General features: G+C 32.6%; 2 protein-coding genes across 5 annotated transcripts in view; one reads left to right on the top strand and one right to left on the bottom strand.

Moving 5' to 3' along the window:
* The window catches only part of LOC125797543 (uncharacterized), a 215,118-nt gene that overhangs the window by 67,802 nt on the left and 131,984 nt on the right, over positions 1-15,332 (bottom strand). The gene's annotated exons all lie outside the window — the stretch shown is intronic.
* Positions 1-15,332, top strand: part of LOC111193486 (stonustoxin subunit beta-like) — a 157,468-nt gene that overhangs the window by 51,069 nt on the left and 91,067 nt on the right. The gene's annotated exons all lie outside the window — the stretch shown is intronic.

Below are 15,332 nucleotides of genomic sequence, written 5' to 3'. Positions count from 1 at the left end.
AAGACAGTCTCTTTCAAACGATGGCAGAACCGTTGTGGTAGTATGTCCCAATCTTGAGTTATTGAATTTTAAGCATTATTTAGAATAAATAAAAATTCATAAAAAATCAACGATAATGTGTACGTTGCCGAATGTCGCACACATGATAGGTTAAGACAGTCTCTTTCAAACGATGGCAGAACCGTTGTGGTAGTATGTGCCAATCTTGAGTTATTGAATTTTAAGCATTATTTAATATAAATAAAAATTCATAAAAAATCAACGATAGCGTGTACGTTGCCGAATGTCGCACACATGATAGAATAAGACAGTCTCTTTCAAACAAAGGCAGAACCGTTGTGGTAGTATGTGCCAATCTTGAGTTATTGAATTTTAAGCATTATTTAATATAAATAAAAATTCATAAAAAATCAACGATAACGTGTACGTTGCCGAAATTCGCACACATGATAGGTTAAGACAGTCTCTTTCAAACAAAGGCAGAACCGTTGTGGTAGTATGTCCCAATCTTGAGTTATTGAATTTTAAGCATTATTTAGAATAAATAAAAAATCATAAAAAATCAACGATAATGTGTACGTTGCCGAATGTCGCACACATGATAGAATAAGACAGTCTCTTTCAAACAAAGGCAGAACCGTTGTGGTAGTATGTGCCAATCTTGAGTTATTGAATTTTAAGCATTTTTTAATATAAATAAAAATTCATAAAAAATCAACGATAGCGTGTACGTTGCCGAATGTCGCACACATGATAGAATAAGACAGTCTCTTTCACACAAAGGCAGAACCGTTGTGGTAGTATGTCCCAATCTTGAGTTATTGAATTTTAAGCATTATTTAGAATAAATAAAAATTCATAAAAAATCAACGATAATGTGTACGTTGCCGAATGTCGCACACATGATAGAATAAGACAGTCTCTTTCAAACAATGGCAGAACCTTTGTGGTAGTATGTGCCAATCTTGAGTTATTGAATTTTAAGCATTATTTAGAATAAATAAAAATTCATAAAAAATCAACGATAATGTGTACGTTGCCGAATGTCGCACACATGATAGAATAAGACAGTCTCTTTCAAACAATGGCAGAACCTTTGTGGTAGTATGTGCCAATCTTGAGTTATTGAATTTTAAGCATTATTTAATATAAATAAAAATTCATAAAAAATCAACGATAACGTGTACGTTGCCGAAATTCGCACACATGATAGGTTAAGACAGTCTCTTTCAAACAAAGGCAGAACCGTTGTGGTAGTATGTCCCAATCTTTAGTTATTGAATTTTAAGCATTATTTAGAATAAATAAAAATTCATAAAAAATCAACGATAATGTGTACGTTGCCGAATGTCGCACACATGATAGAATAAGACAGTCTCTTTCAAACAATGGCAGAACCTTTGTGGTAGTATGTCCCAATCTTGAGTTATTGAATTTTAAGCATTATTTAGAATAAATAAAAATTCATAAAAAATCAACGATAATGTGTACGTTGCCGAAATTCGCACACATGATAGAATAAGACAGTCTCTTTCAAACAATGGCAGAACCTTTGTGGTAGTATGTGCCAATCTTGAGTTATTGAATTTTAAGCATTATTTAATATAAATAAAAATTCATAAAAAATCAACGATAGCGTGTACGTTGCCGAATGTCGCACACATGATAGAATAAGACAGTCTCTTTCAAACAATGGCAGAACCTTTGTGGTAGTATGTGCCAATCTTGAGTTATTGAATTTTAAGCATTATTTAATATAAATAAAAATTCATAAAAAATCAACGATAACGTGTACGTTGCCGAAAGTCGCACACATAATAGGTTAAGACAGTCTCTTTCAAACAATGGCAGAACCTTTGTGGTAGTATGTGCCAATCTTGAGTTATTGAATTTTAAGCATTATTTAATATAAATAAAAATTCATAAAAAATCAACGATAACGTGTACGTTGCCGAAAGTCGCACACATGATAGAATAAGACAGTCTCTTTCAAACGATGGCAGAACCGTTGTGGTAGTATGTCGCAATCTTGAGTTATTGAATTTTAAGCATTATTTAATATAAATAAAAATTCATAAAAAATCAACGATAGCGTGTACGTTGCCGAACGTCGCACACATGATAGAATAAGACAGTCTCTTTCAAAGGATGGCAGAACCTTTGTGGTAGTATGTGCCAATCTTGAGTTATTGAATTTTAAGCATTATTTTATATAAATAAAAATTCATAAAAAATCAACGATAACGTGTACGTTGCCGAAAGTCGCACACATGATAGAATAAGACAGTCTCTTTCAAAGGATGGCAGAACCTTTGTGGTAGTATGTGCCAATCTTGAGTTATTGAATTTTAAGCATTATTTAATATAAATAAAAATTCATAAAAAATCAACGATAACGTGTACGTTGCCGAAAGTCGCACACATGATAGAATAAGACAGTCTCTTTCAAACGATGGCAGAACCATTGTGGTAGTATGTCGCAATCTTGAGTTATTGAATTTTAAGCATTATTTAATATAAATAAAAATTCATAAAAAATCAACGATAACGTGTACGTTGCCGAAAGTCGCACACATGATAGAATAAGACAGTCTCTTTCAAACGATGGCAGAACCGTCGTGGTAGTATGTCGCAATCTTGAGTTATTGAATTTTAAGCATTATTTAATATAAATAAAAATTCATAAAAAATCAACGATAGCGTGTACGTTGCCGAACGTCGCACACATGATAGGTTAAGACAGTCTCTTTCAAACAAAGGCAGAACCGTTGTGGTAGTATGTCCCAATCTTGAGTTATTGAATTTTAAGCATTATTTAGAATAAATAAAAATTCATAAAAAATCAACGATAATGTGTACGTTGCCGAATGTCGCACACATGATAGAATAAGACAGTCTCTTTCAAACAATGGCAGAACCTTTGTGGTAGTATGTCCCAATCTTGAGTTATTGAATTTTAAGCATTATTTAGAATAAATAAAAATTCATAAAAAATCAACGATAATGTGTACGTTGCCGAATGTCGCACACATGATAGAATAAGACAGTCTCTTTCAAACAATGGCAGAACCTTTGTGGTAGTATGTGCCAATCTTGAGTTATTGAATTTTAAGCATTATTTAATATAAATAAAAATTCATAAAAAATCAACGATAGCGTGTACGTTGCCGAATGTCGCACACATGATAGGTTAAGACAGTCTCTTTCAAACGATGGCAGAACCGTTGTGGTAGTATGTGCCAATCTTGAGTTATTGAATTTTAAGCATTATTTAATATAAATAAAAATTCATAAAAAATCAACGATAGCGTGTACGTTGCCGAATGTCGCACACATGATAGAATAAGACAGTCTCTTTCAAACAAAGGCAGAACCGTTGTGGTAGTATGTCCCAATCTTGAGTTATTGAATTTTAAGCATTATTTAGAATAAATAAAAATTCATAAAAAATCAACGATAATGTGTACGTTGCCGAATGTCGCACACATGATAGAATAAGACAGTCTCTTTCAAACAATGGCAGAACCTTTGTGGTAGTATGTGCCAATCTTGAGTTATTGAATTTTAAGCATTATTTAATATAAATAAAAATTCATAAAAAATCAACGATAACGTGTACGTTGCCGAAATTCGCACACATGATAGGTTAAGACAGTCTCTTTCAAACAAAGGCAGAACCGTTGTGGTAGTATGTCCCAATCTTGAGTTATTGAATTTTAAGCATTATTTAGAATAAATAAAAATTCATAAAAAATCAACGATAATGTGTACGTTGCCGAATGTCGCACACATGATAGAATAAGACAGTCTCTTTCAAACAATTGCAGAACCGTTGTGGTAGTATGTCCCAATCTTGAGTTATTGAATTTTAAGCATTATTTAGAATAAATAAAAATTCATAAAAAATCAACGATAATGTGTACGTTGCCGAATGTCGCACACATGATAGAATAAGACAGTCTCTTTCAAACAATGGCAGAACCTTTGTGATAGTATGTGCCAATCTTGAGTTATTGAATTTTAAGCATTATTTAATATAAATAAAAATTCATAAAAAATCAACGATAACGTGTACGTTGCCGAAATTCGCACACATGATAGGTTAAGACAGTCTCTTTCAAACAAAGGCAGAACCGTTGTGGTAGTATGTCCCAATCTTGAGTTATTGAATTTTAAGCATTATTTAATATAAATAAAAATTCATAAAAAATCAACGATAACGTGTACGTTGCCGAATGTCGCACACATGATAGAATAAGACAGTCTCTTTCACACAAAGGCAGAACCGTTGTGGTAGTATGTCCCAATCTTGAGTTATTGAATTTTAAGCATTATTTAGAATAAATAAAAATTCATAAAAAATCAACGATAATGTGTACGTTGCCAAATGTCGCACACATGATAGAATAAGACAGTCTCTTTCAAACAATTGCAGAACCTTTGTGGTAGTATGTGCCAATCTTGAGTTATTGAATTTTAAGCATTATTTAGAATAAATAAAAATTCATAAAAAATCAACGATAATGTGTACGTTGCCGAATGTCGCACACATGATAGAATAAGACAGTCTCTTTCAAACAATGGCAGAACCTTTGTGGTAGTATGTGCCAATCTTGAGTTATTGAATTTTAAGCATTATTTAATATAAATAAAAATTCATAAAAAATCAACGATAGCGTGTACGTTGCCGAACGTCGCACACATGATAGGTTAAGACAGTCTCTTTCAAACGATGGCAGAACCGTTGTGGTAGTATGTGCCAATCTTGAGTTATTGAATTTTAAGCATTATTTAATATAAATAAAAATTCATAAAAAATCAACGATAACGTGTACGTTGCCGAAAGTCGCACACATAATAGGTTAAGACAGTCTCTTTCAAACAATGGCAGAACCTTTGTGGTAGTATGTGCCAATCTTGAGTTATTGAATTTTAAGCATTATTTAATATAAATAAAAATTCATAAAAAATCAACGATAACGTGTACGTTGCCGAAATTCGCACACATGATAGGTTAAGACAGTCTCTTTCAAACAAAGGCAGAACCGTTGTGGTAGTATGTCCCAATCTTGAGTTATTGAATTTTAAGCATTATTTAGAATAAATAAAAATTCATAAAAAATCAACGATAATGTGTACGTTGCCGAATGTCGCACACATGATAGAATAAGACAGTCTCTTTCAAACAATTGCAGAACCGTTGTGGTAGTATGTCCCAATCTTGAGTTATTGAATTTTAAGCATTATTTAGAATAAATAAAAATTCATAAAAAATCAACGATAATGTGTACGTTGCCGAATGTCGCACACATGATAGAATAAGACAGTCTCTTTCAAACAATGGCAGAACCTTTGTGGTAGTATGTGCCAATCTTGAGTTATTGAATTTTAAGCATTATTTAATATAAATAAAAATTCATAAAAAATCAACGATAACGTGTACGTTGCCGAAATTCGCACACATGATAGGTTAAGACAGTCTCTTTCAAACAAAGGCAGAACCGTTGTGGTAGTATGTCCCAATCTTGAGTTATTGAATTTTAAGCATTATTTAATATAAATAAAAATTCATAAAAAATCAACGATAACGTGTACGTTGCCGAATGTCGCACACATGATAGAATAAGACAGTCTCTTTCACACAAAGGCAGAACCGTTGTGGTAGTATGTCCCAATCTTGAGTTATTGAATTTTAAGCATTATTTAGAATAAATAAAAATTCATAAAAAATCAACGATAATGTGTACGTTGCCGAATGTCGCACACATGATAGAATAAGACAGTCTCTTTCAAACAATTGCAGAACCTTTGTGGTAGTATGTGCCAATCTTGAGTTATTGAATTTTAAGCATTATTTAGAATAAATAAAAATTCATAAAAAATCAACGATAATGTGTACGTTGCCGAATGTCGCACACATGATAGAATAAGACAGTCTCTTTCAAACAATGGCAGAACCTTTGTGGTAGTATGTGCCAATCTTGAGTTATTGAATTTTAAGCATTATTTAATATAAATAAAAATTCATAAAAAATCAACGATAGCGTGTACGTTGCCGAACGTCGCACACATGATAGGTTAAGACAGTCTCTTTCAAACGATGGCAGAACCGTTGTGGTAGTATGTGCCAATCTTGAGTTATTGAATTTTAAGCATTATTTAATATAAATAAAAATTCATAAAAAATCAACGATAACGTGTACGTTGCCGAAATTCGCACACATGATAGGTTAAGACAGTCTCTTTCAAACAAAGGCAGAACCGTTGTGGTAGTATGTCCCAATCTTGAGTTATTGAATTTTAAGCATTATTTAGAATAAATAAAAAATCATAAAAAATCAACGATAACGTGTACGTTGCCGAATGTCGCACACATGATAGAATAAGACAGTCTCTTTCACACAAAGGCAGAACCGTTGTGGTAGTATGTCCCAATCTTGAGTTATTGAATTTTAAGCATTATTTAGAATAAATAAAAATTCATAAAAAATCAACGATAATGTGTACGTTGCCGAATGTCGCACACATGATAGAATAAGACAGTCTCTTTCAAACAATTGCAGAACCTTTGTGGTAGTATGTGCCAATCTTGAGTTATTGAATTTTAAGCATTATTTAGAATAAATAAAAATTCATAAAAAATCAACGATAATGTGTACGTTGCCGAATGTCGCACACATGATAGAATAAGACAGTCTCTTTCAAACAATGGCAGAACCTTTGTGGTAGTATGTGCCAATCTTGAGTTATTGAATTTTAAGCATTATTTAATATAAATAAAAATTCATAAAAAATCAACGATAGCGTGTACGTTGCCGAACGTCGCACACATGATAGGTTAAGACAGTCTCTTTCAAACGATGGCAGAACCGTTGTGGTAGTATGTGCCAATCTTGAGTTATTGAATTTTAAGCATTATTTAATATAAATAAAAATTCATAAAAAATCAACGATAGCGTGTACGTTGCCGAATGTCGCACACATGATAGAATAAGACAGTCTCTTTCAAACAAAGGCAGAACCGTTGTGGTAGTATGTCCCAATCTTGAGTTATTGAATTTTAAGCATTATTTAGAATAAATAAAAATTCATAAAAAAATCAACGATAATGTGTACGTTGCCGAATGTCGCACACATGATAGAATAAGACAGTCTCTTTCAAACAATGGCAGAACCTTTGTGGTAGTATGTGCCAATCTTGAGTTATTGAATTTTAAGCATTATTTAATATAAATAAAAATTCATAAAAAATCAACGATAGCGTGTACGTTGCCGAACGTCCCACACATGATAGGTTAAGACAGTCTCTTTCAAACGATGGCAGAACCGTTGTGGTAGTATGTGCCAATCTTGAGTTATTGAATTTTAAGCATTATTTAATATAAATAAAAATTCATAAAAAATCAACGATAGCGTGTACGTTGCCGAATGTCGCACACATGATAGAATAAGACAGTCTCTTTCAAACAAAGGCAGAACCGTTGTGGTAGTATGTCCCAATCTTGAGTTATTGAATTTTAAGCATTATTTAGAATAAATAAAAATTCATAAAAAATCAACGATAATGTGTACGTTGCCGAATGTCGCACACATGATAGAATAAGACAGTCTCTTTCAAACAATGGCAGAACCTTTGTGGTGGTATGTGCCAATCTTGAGTTATTGAATTTTAAGCATTATTTAATATAAATAAAAATTCATAAAAAATCAACGATAACGTGTACGTTGCCGAAATTCGCACACATGATAGGTTAAGACAGTCTCTTTCAAACAAAGGCAGAACCGTTGTGGTAGTATGTTCCAATCTTGAGTTATTGAATTTTAAGCATTATTTAGAATAAATAAAAATTCATAAAAAATCAACGATAATGTGTACGTTGCCGAATGTCGCACACATGATAGAATAAGACAGTCTCTTTCAAACAAAGGCAGAACCGTTGTGGTAGTATGTGCCAATCTTGAGTTATTGAATTTTAAGCATTATTTAATATAAATAAAAATTCATAAAAAATCAACGATAGCGTGTACGTTGCCGAATGTCGCACACATGATAGAATAAGACAGTCTCTTTCACACAAAGGCAGAACCGTTGTGGTAGTATGTCCCAATCTTGAGTTATTGAATTTTAAGCATTATTTAGAATAAATAAAAATTCATAAAAAATCAACGATAATGTGTACGTTGCCGAATGTCGCACACATGATAGAATAAGACAGTCTCTTTCAAACAATGGCAGAACCTTTGTGGTAGTATGTGCCAATCTTGAGTTATTGAATTTTAAGCATTATTTAGAATAAATAAAAATTCATAAAAAATCAACGATAATGTGTACGTTGCCAAATGTCGCACACATGATAGAATAAGACAGTCTCTTTCAAACGATGGCAGAACCGTTGTGGTAGTATGTGCCAATCTTGAGTTATTGAATTTTAAGCATTATTTAATATAAATAAAAATTCATAAAAAATCAACGATAGCGTGTACGTTGCCGAATGTCGCACACATGATAGGTTAAGACAGTCTCTTTCAAACAAAGGCAGAACCGTTGTGGTAGTATGTCCCAATCTTGAGTTATTGAATTTTAAGCATTATTTAGAATAAATAAAAATTCATAAAAAATCAACGATAATGTGTACGTTGCCGAATGTCGCACACATGATAGAATAAGACAGTCTTTTTCAAACAATGGCAGAACCTTTGTGGTAGTATGTGCCAATCTTGAGTTATTGAATTTTAAGCATTATTTAATATAAATAAAAATTCATAAAAAATCAACGATAACGTGTACGTTGCCGAATGTCGCACACATGATAGAATAAGACAGTCTCTTTCAAACAAAGGCAGAACCGTTGTGGTAGTATGTCCCATTCTTGAGTTATTGAATTTTAAGCATTATTTAGAATAAATAAAAATTCATAAAAAATCAACGATAATGTGTACGTTGCCGAATGTCGCACACATGATAGAATAAGACAGTCTCTTTCAAACAATGGCAGAACCTTTGTGGTAGTATGTGCCAATCTTGAGTTATTGAATTTTAAGCATTATTTAATATAAATAAAAATTCATAAAAAATCAACGATAACGTGTACGTTGCCGAAATTCGCACACTTGATAGGTTAAGACAGTCTCTTTCAAACAATGGCAGAACCTTTGTGGTAGTATGTGCCAATCTTGAGTTATTGAATTTTAAGCATTATTTAATATAAATAAAAATTCATAAAAAATCAACGATAGCGTGTACGTTGCCGAATGTCGCACACATGATAGAATAAGACAGTCTCTTTCAAACAATGGCAGAACCTTTGTGGTAGTATGTGCCAATCTTGAGTTATTGAATTTTAAGCATTATTTAATATAAATAAAAATTCATAAAAAATCAAAGATAACGTGTACGTTGCCGAAAGTCGCACACATAATAGGTTAAGACAGTCTCTTTCAAACAATGGCAGAACCTTTGTGGTAGTATGTGCCAATCTTGAGTTATTGAATTTTAAGCATTATTTAATATAAATAAAAATTCATAAAAAATCAACGATAACGTGTACGTTGCCGAAATTCTCACAAATGATAGGTTAAGACAGTCTCTTTCAAACAAAGGCAGAACCGTTGTGGTAGTATGTCCCAATCTTGAGTTATTGAATTTTAAGCATTATTTAATATAAATAAAAATTCATAAAAAATCAATGATAACGTGTACGTTGCCGAAAGTCGCACACATGATAGAATAAGACAGTCTCTTTCAAACGATGGCAGAACCGTTGTGGTAGTATGTGCCAATCTTGAGTTATTGAATTTTAAGCATTATTTAATATAAATAAAAATTCATAAAAAATCAACGATAACGTGTACGTTGCCGAAAGTCGCACACTTGATAGAATAAGACAGTCTCTTTCAAACGATGGCAGAACCGTTGTGGTAGTATGTGCCAATCTTGAGTTATTGAATTTTAAGCATTATTTAATATAAATAAAAATTCATAAAAAATCTACGAAAACGTGTACGTTGCTGAAAGTCGCACACATGATAGGGTAAGACAGTCTCTTTCAAAAGATGGCAGAACCGTTGTGGTAGTATGTGCCAATCTTGAGTTATTGAATTTTAAGCATTATTTAATATAAATAAAAATTCATAAAAAATCAACGATAACGTGTACGTTGCCGAAAGTCGCACACATGATAGAATAAGACAGTCTCTTTCAAACGATGGCAGAACCGTTGTGGTAGTATGTCGCAATCTTGAGTTATTGAATTTTAAGCATTATTTAATATAAATAAAAATTCATAAAAAATCAACAAAAGCGTGTACGTTGCCGAACGTCGCAGACATGATAGGTTAAGACAGTCTCTTTCAAAGGATGGCAGAAGCGTTGTGGTAGTATGTGCCAATCTTGAGTTATTGAATTTTAAGCATTATTTAATATAAATAAAAATTCATAAAAAATCAACGATAACGTGTACGTTGCCGAAAGTCGCACACATGATAGAATAAGACAGTCTCTTTCAAACGATGGCAGAACCGTTGTGGTAGTATGTCGCAATCTTGAGTTATTGAATTTTAAGCATTATTTAATATAAATAAAAATTCATAAAAAATCAACAAAAGCGTGTACGTTGCCGAAAGTCGCACACATGATAGGTTAAGACAGTCTCTTTCAAAGGATGGCAGAAGCGTTGTGGTAGTATGTGCCAATCTTGAGTTATTGAATTTTAAGCATTATTTAATATAAATAAAAATTCATAAAAAATCAACGATAACGTGTACGTTGCCGAAAGTCGCACACATGATAGAATAAGACAGTCTCTTTCAAACGATGGCAGAACCGTTGTGGTAGTATGTCGCAATCTTGAGTTATTGAATTTTAAGCATTATTTAATATAAATAAAAATTCATAAAAAATCAACAAAAGCGTGTACGTTGCCGAACGTCGCAGACATGATAGGTTAAGACAGTCTCTTTCAAACAAAGGCAGAACCTTTGTGGTAGTATGTGCCAATCTTGAGTTATTGAATTTTAAGCATTATTTTATATAAATAAAAATTCATAAAAAATCAACGATAACGTGTACGTTGCCGAAAGTCGCACACATGATAGAATAAGACAGTCTCTTTCAAACGATGGCAGAACCGTTGTGGTAGTATGTGCCAATCTTGAGTTATTGAATTTTAAGCATTATTTAATATAAATAAAAATTCATAAAAAATCAACGATAACGTGTACGTTGCCGAAAGTCGCACACTTGATAGAATAAGACAGTCTCTTTCAAACGATGGCAGAACCGTTGTGGTAGTATGTGCCAATCTTGAGTTATTGAATTTTAAGCATTATTTAATATAAATAAAAATTCATAAAAAATCTACGAAAACGTGTACGTTGCCGAAAGTCGCACACATGATAGGGTAAGACAGTCTCTTTCAAAAGATGGCAGAACCGTTGTGGTAGTATGTCGCAATCTTGAGTTATTGAATTTTAAGCATTATTTAATATAAATAAAAATTCATAAAAAATCAACAAAAGCGTGTACGTTGCCGAACGTCGCAGACATGATAGGTTAAGACAGTCTCTTTCAAACAAAGGCAGAACCTTTGTGGTAGTATGTGCCAATCTTGAGTTATTGAATTTTAAGCATTATTTTATATAAATAAAAATTCATAAAAAATCAACGATAACGTGTACGTTGCCGAAAGTCGCACACATGATAGAATAAGACAGTCTCTTTCAAACGATGGCAGAACCGTTGTGGTAGTATGTGCCAATCTTGAGTTATTGAATTTTAAGCATTATTTAATATAAATAAAAATTCATAAAAAATCAACGATAACGTGTACGTTGCCGAAAGTCGCACACTTGATAGAATAAGACAGTCTCTTTCAAACGATGGCAGAACCGTTGTGGTAGTATGTGCCAATCTTGAGTTATTGAATTTTAAGCATTATTTAATATAAATAAAAATTCATAAAAAATCTACGAAAACGTGTACGTTGCCGAAAGTCGCACACATGATAGGGTAAGACAGTCTCTTTCAAAAGATGGCAGAACCGTTGTGGTAGTATGTGCCAATCTTGAGTTATTGAATTTTAAGCATTATTTAATATAAATAAAAATTCATAAAAAATCAACGATAACGTGTACGTTGCCGAAAGTCGCACACATGATAGAATAAGACAGTCTCTTTCAAACGATGGCAGAACCATTGTGGTAGTATGTCGCAATCTTGAGTTATTGAATTTTAAGCATTATTTAATATAAATAAAAATTCATAAAAAATCAACGATAATGTGTACGTTGCCGAATGTCGCACACATGATAGGTTAAGACAGTCTCTTTCAAAGGATGGCAGAAGCGTTGTGGTAGTATGTGCCAATCTTGAGTTATTGAATTTTAAGCATTATTTAATATAAATAAAAATTCATAAAAAATCAACGATAACGTGTACGTTGCCGAAAGTCGCACACTTGATAGAATAAGACAGTCTCTTTCAAACAATGGCAGAACCTTTGTGGTAGTATGTGCCAATCTTGAGTTATTGAATTTTAAGCATTATTTAATATAAATAAAAATTCATAAAAAATCAACGATAACGTGTACGTTGCCGAAATTCGCACACATGATAGGTTAAGACAGTCTCTTTCAAACAATGGCAGAAACTTTGTGGTAGTATGTTCCAATCTTGAGTTATTGAATTTTAAGCATTATTTAATATAAATAAAAATTCATAAAAAATCAACGATAACGTGTACGTTGCCGAAATTCTCACAAATGATAGGTTAAGACAGTCTCTTTCAAACAAAGGCAGAACCGTTGTGGTAGTATGTCCCAATCTTGAGTTATTGAATTTTAAGCATTATTTAATATAAATAAAAATTCATAAAAAATCAACGATAATGTGTACGTTGCCGAATGTCGCACACATGATAGAATAAGACAGTCTCTTTCAAACAATGGCAGAACCTTTGTGGTAGTATGTGCCAATCTTGAGTTATTGAATTTTAAGCATTATTTAATATAAATAAAAATTCATAAAAAATTAACGATAACGTGTACGTTGCCGAAAGTCGCACACATAATAGGTTAAGACAGTCTCTTTCAAACAATGGCAGAACCTTTGTGGTAGTATGTTCCAATCTTGAGTTATTGAATTTTAAGCATTATTTAATATAAATAAAAATTCATAAAAAATCAACGATAACGTGTACGTTGCCGAAATTCTCACAAATGATAGGTTAAGACAGTCTCTTTCAAACAAAGGCAGAACCGTTGTGGTAGTATGTTCCAATCTTGAGTTATTGAATTTTAAGCATTATTTAATATAAATAAAAATTCATAAAAAATCAACGATAACGTGTACGTTGCCGAAAGTCGCACACATGATAGAATAAGACAGTCTCTTTCAAACGATGGCAGAACCGTTGTGGTAGTATGTGCCAATCTTGAGTTATTGAATTTTAAGCATTATTTAATATAAATAAAAATTCATAAAAAATCAACGATAACGTGTACGTTGCCGAAAGTCGCACACTTGATAGAATAAGACAGTCTCTTTCAAACGATGGCAGAACCGTTGTGGTAGTATGTGCCAATCTTGAGTTATTGAATTTTAAGCATTATTTAATATAAATAAAAATTCATAAAAAATCTACGAAAACGTGTACGTTGCCGAAAGTCGCACACCTGATAGGGTAAGACAGTCTCTTTCAAAAGATGGCAGAACCGTTGTGGTAGTATGTGCCAATCTTGAGTTATTGAATTTTAAGCATTATTTAATATAAATAAAAATTCATAAAAAATCAACGATAACGTGTACGTTGCCGAAAGTCGCACACATGATAGAATAAGACAGTCTCTTTCAAACGATGGCAGAACCATTGTGGTAGTATGTCGCAATCTTGAGTTATTGAATTTTAAGCATTATTTAATATAAATAAAAATTCATAAAAAATCAACGATAGCGTGTACGTTGCCGAAAGTCGCACACATGATAGAATAAGACAGTCTCTTTCAAACGATGGCAGAAACGTTGTGGTAGTATGTCGCAATCTTGAGTTATTGAATTTTAAGCATTATTTAATATAAATAAAAATTCATAAAAAATCAACGATAGCGTGTACGTTGCCGAACGTCGCACACATGATAGAATAAGACAGTCTCTTTCAAAGGATGGCAGAACCTTTGTGGTAGTATGTGCCAATCTTGAGTTATTGAATTTTAAGCATTATTTTATATAAATAAAAATTCATAAAAAATCAACGATAACGTGTACGTTGCCGAAAGTCGCACACATGATAGAATAAGACAGTCTCTTTCAAACAATGGCAGAACCGTTGTGGTAGTATGTGCCAATCTTGAGTTATTGAATTTTAAGCATTATTTAATATAAATAAAAATTCATAAAAAATGAACGATAGCGTGTACGTTGCCGAAAGTCGCACACATGATAGGTTAAGACAGTCTCTTTCAAACGATGGCAGAACCGTTGTGGTAGTATGTGCCAATCTTGAGTTATTGAATTTTAAGCATTATTTAATATAAATAAAAATTCATAAAAAATCAACGATAGCGTGTACGTTGCCGAACGTCGCACACATGATAGAATAAGACAGTCTCTTTCAAACGATGGCAGAACCGTTGTGGTAGTATGTCGCAATCTTGAGTTATTGAATTTTAAGCATTATTTAATATAAATAAAAATTCATAAAAAATCAACGATAGCGTGTACGTTGCCGAACGTCGCACACATGATAGAATAAGACAGTCTCTTTCAAAGGATGGCAGAACCTTTGTGGTAGTATGTGCCAATCTTGAGTTATTGAATTTTAAGCATTATTTAATATAAATAAAAATTCATAAAAAATCAACGAAAACGTGTACGTTGCCGAAAGTCGCACACATGATAGGTTAAGACAGTCTCTTTCAAACGATGGCAGAACCATTGTGGTAGTATGTCGCAATCTTGAGTTATTGAATTTTAAGCATTATTTAATATAAATAAAAATTCATAAAAAATCAACGATAGCGTGTACGTTGCCGAAAGTCGCACACATGATAGGTTAAGACAGTCTCTTTCAAAGGATGGCAGAAGCGTTGTGGTAGTATGTGCCAATCTTGAGTTATTGAATTTTTTTTTTTTTTTTTTTTTTTTTTTTTTTTTATAATTTTATTTCTAATTTTTTTCCCATTTTCTCCCCAATTTACACGGCCAATTACCCAACCCATTCATTAGGACTCCCCCTATCACTAGTGATACCTCAACACACCAGGAGGGTGAAGACTAGCACATGCTTCCTCCGATACATGTGAAGTCAGCCACCGCTTCTTTTCGAGCTGCTGCTGAT

This window comes from Astyanax mexicanus, unplaced genomic scaffold (assembly GCF_023375975.1).
Source record: "Astyanax mexicanus isolate ESR-SI-001 unplaced genomic scaffold, AstMex3_surface scaffold_49, whole genome shotgun sequence".
NCBI classification, from domain to species: domain Eukaryota; kingdom Metazoa; phylum Chordata; class Actinopteri; order Characiformes; family Acestrorhamphidae; genus Astyanax; species Astyanax mexicanus.
This window is presented reverse-complemented; position numbering and strand designations above follow the sequence as displayed.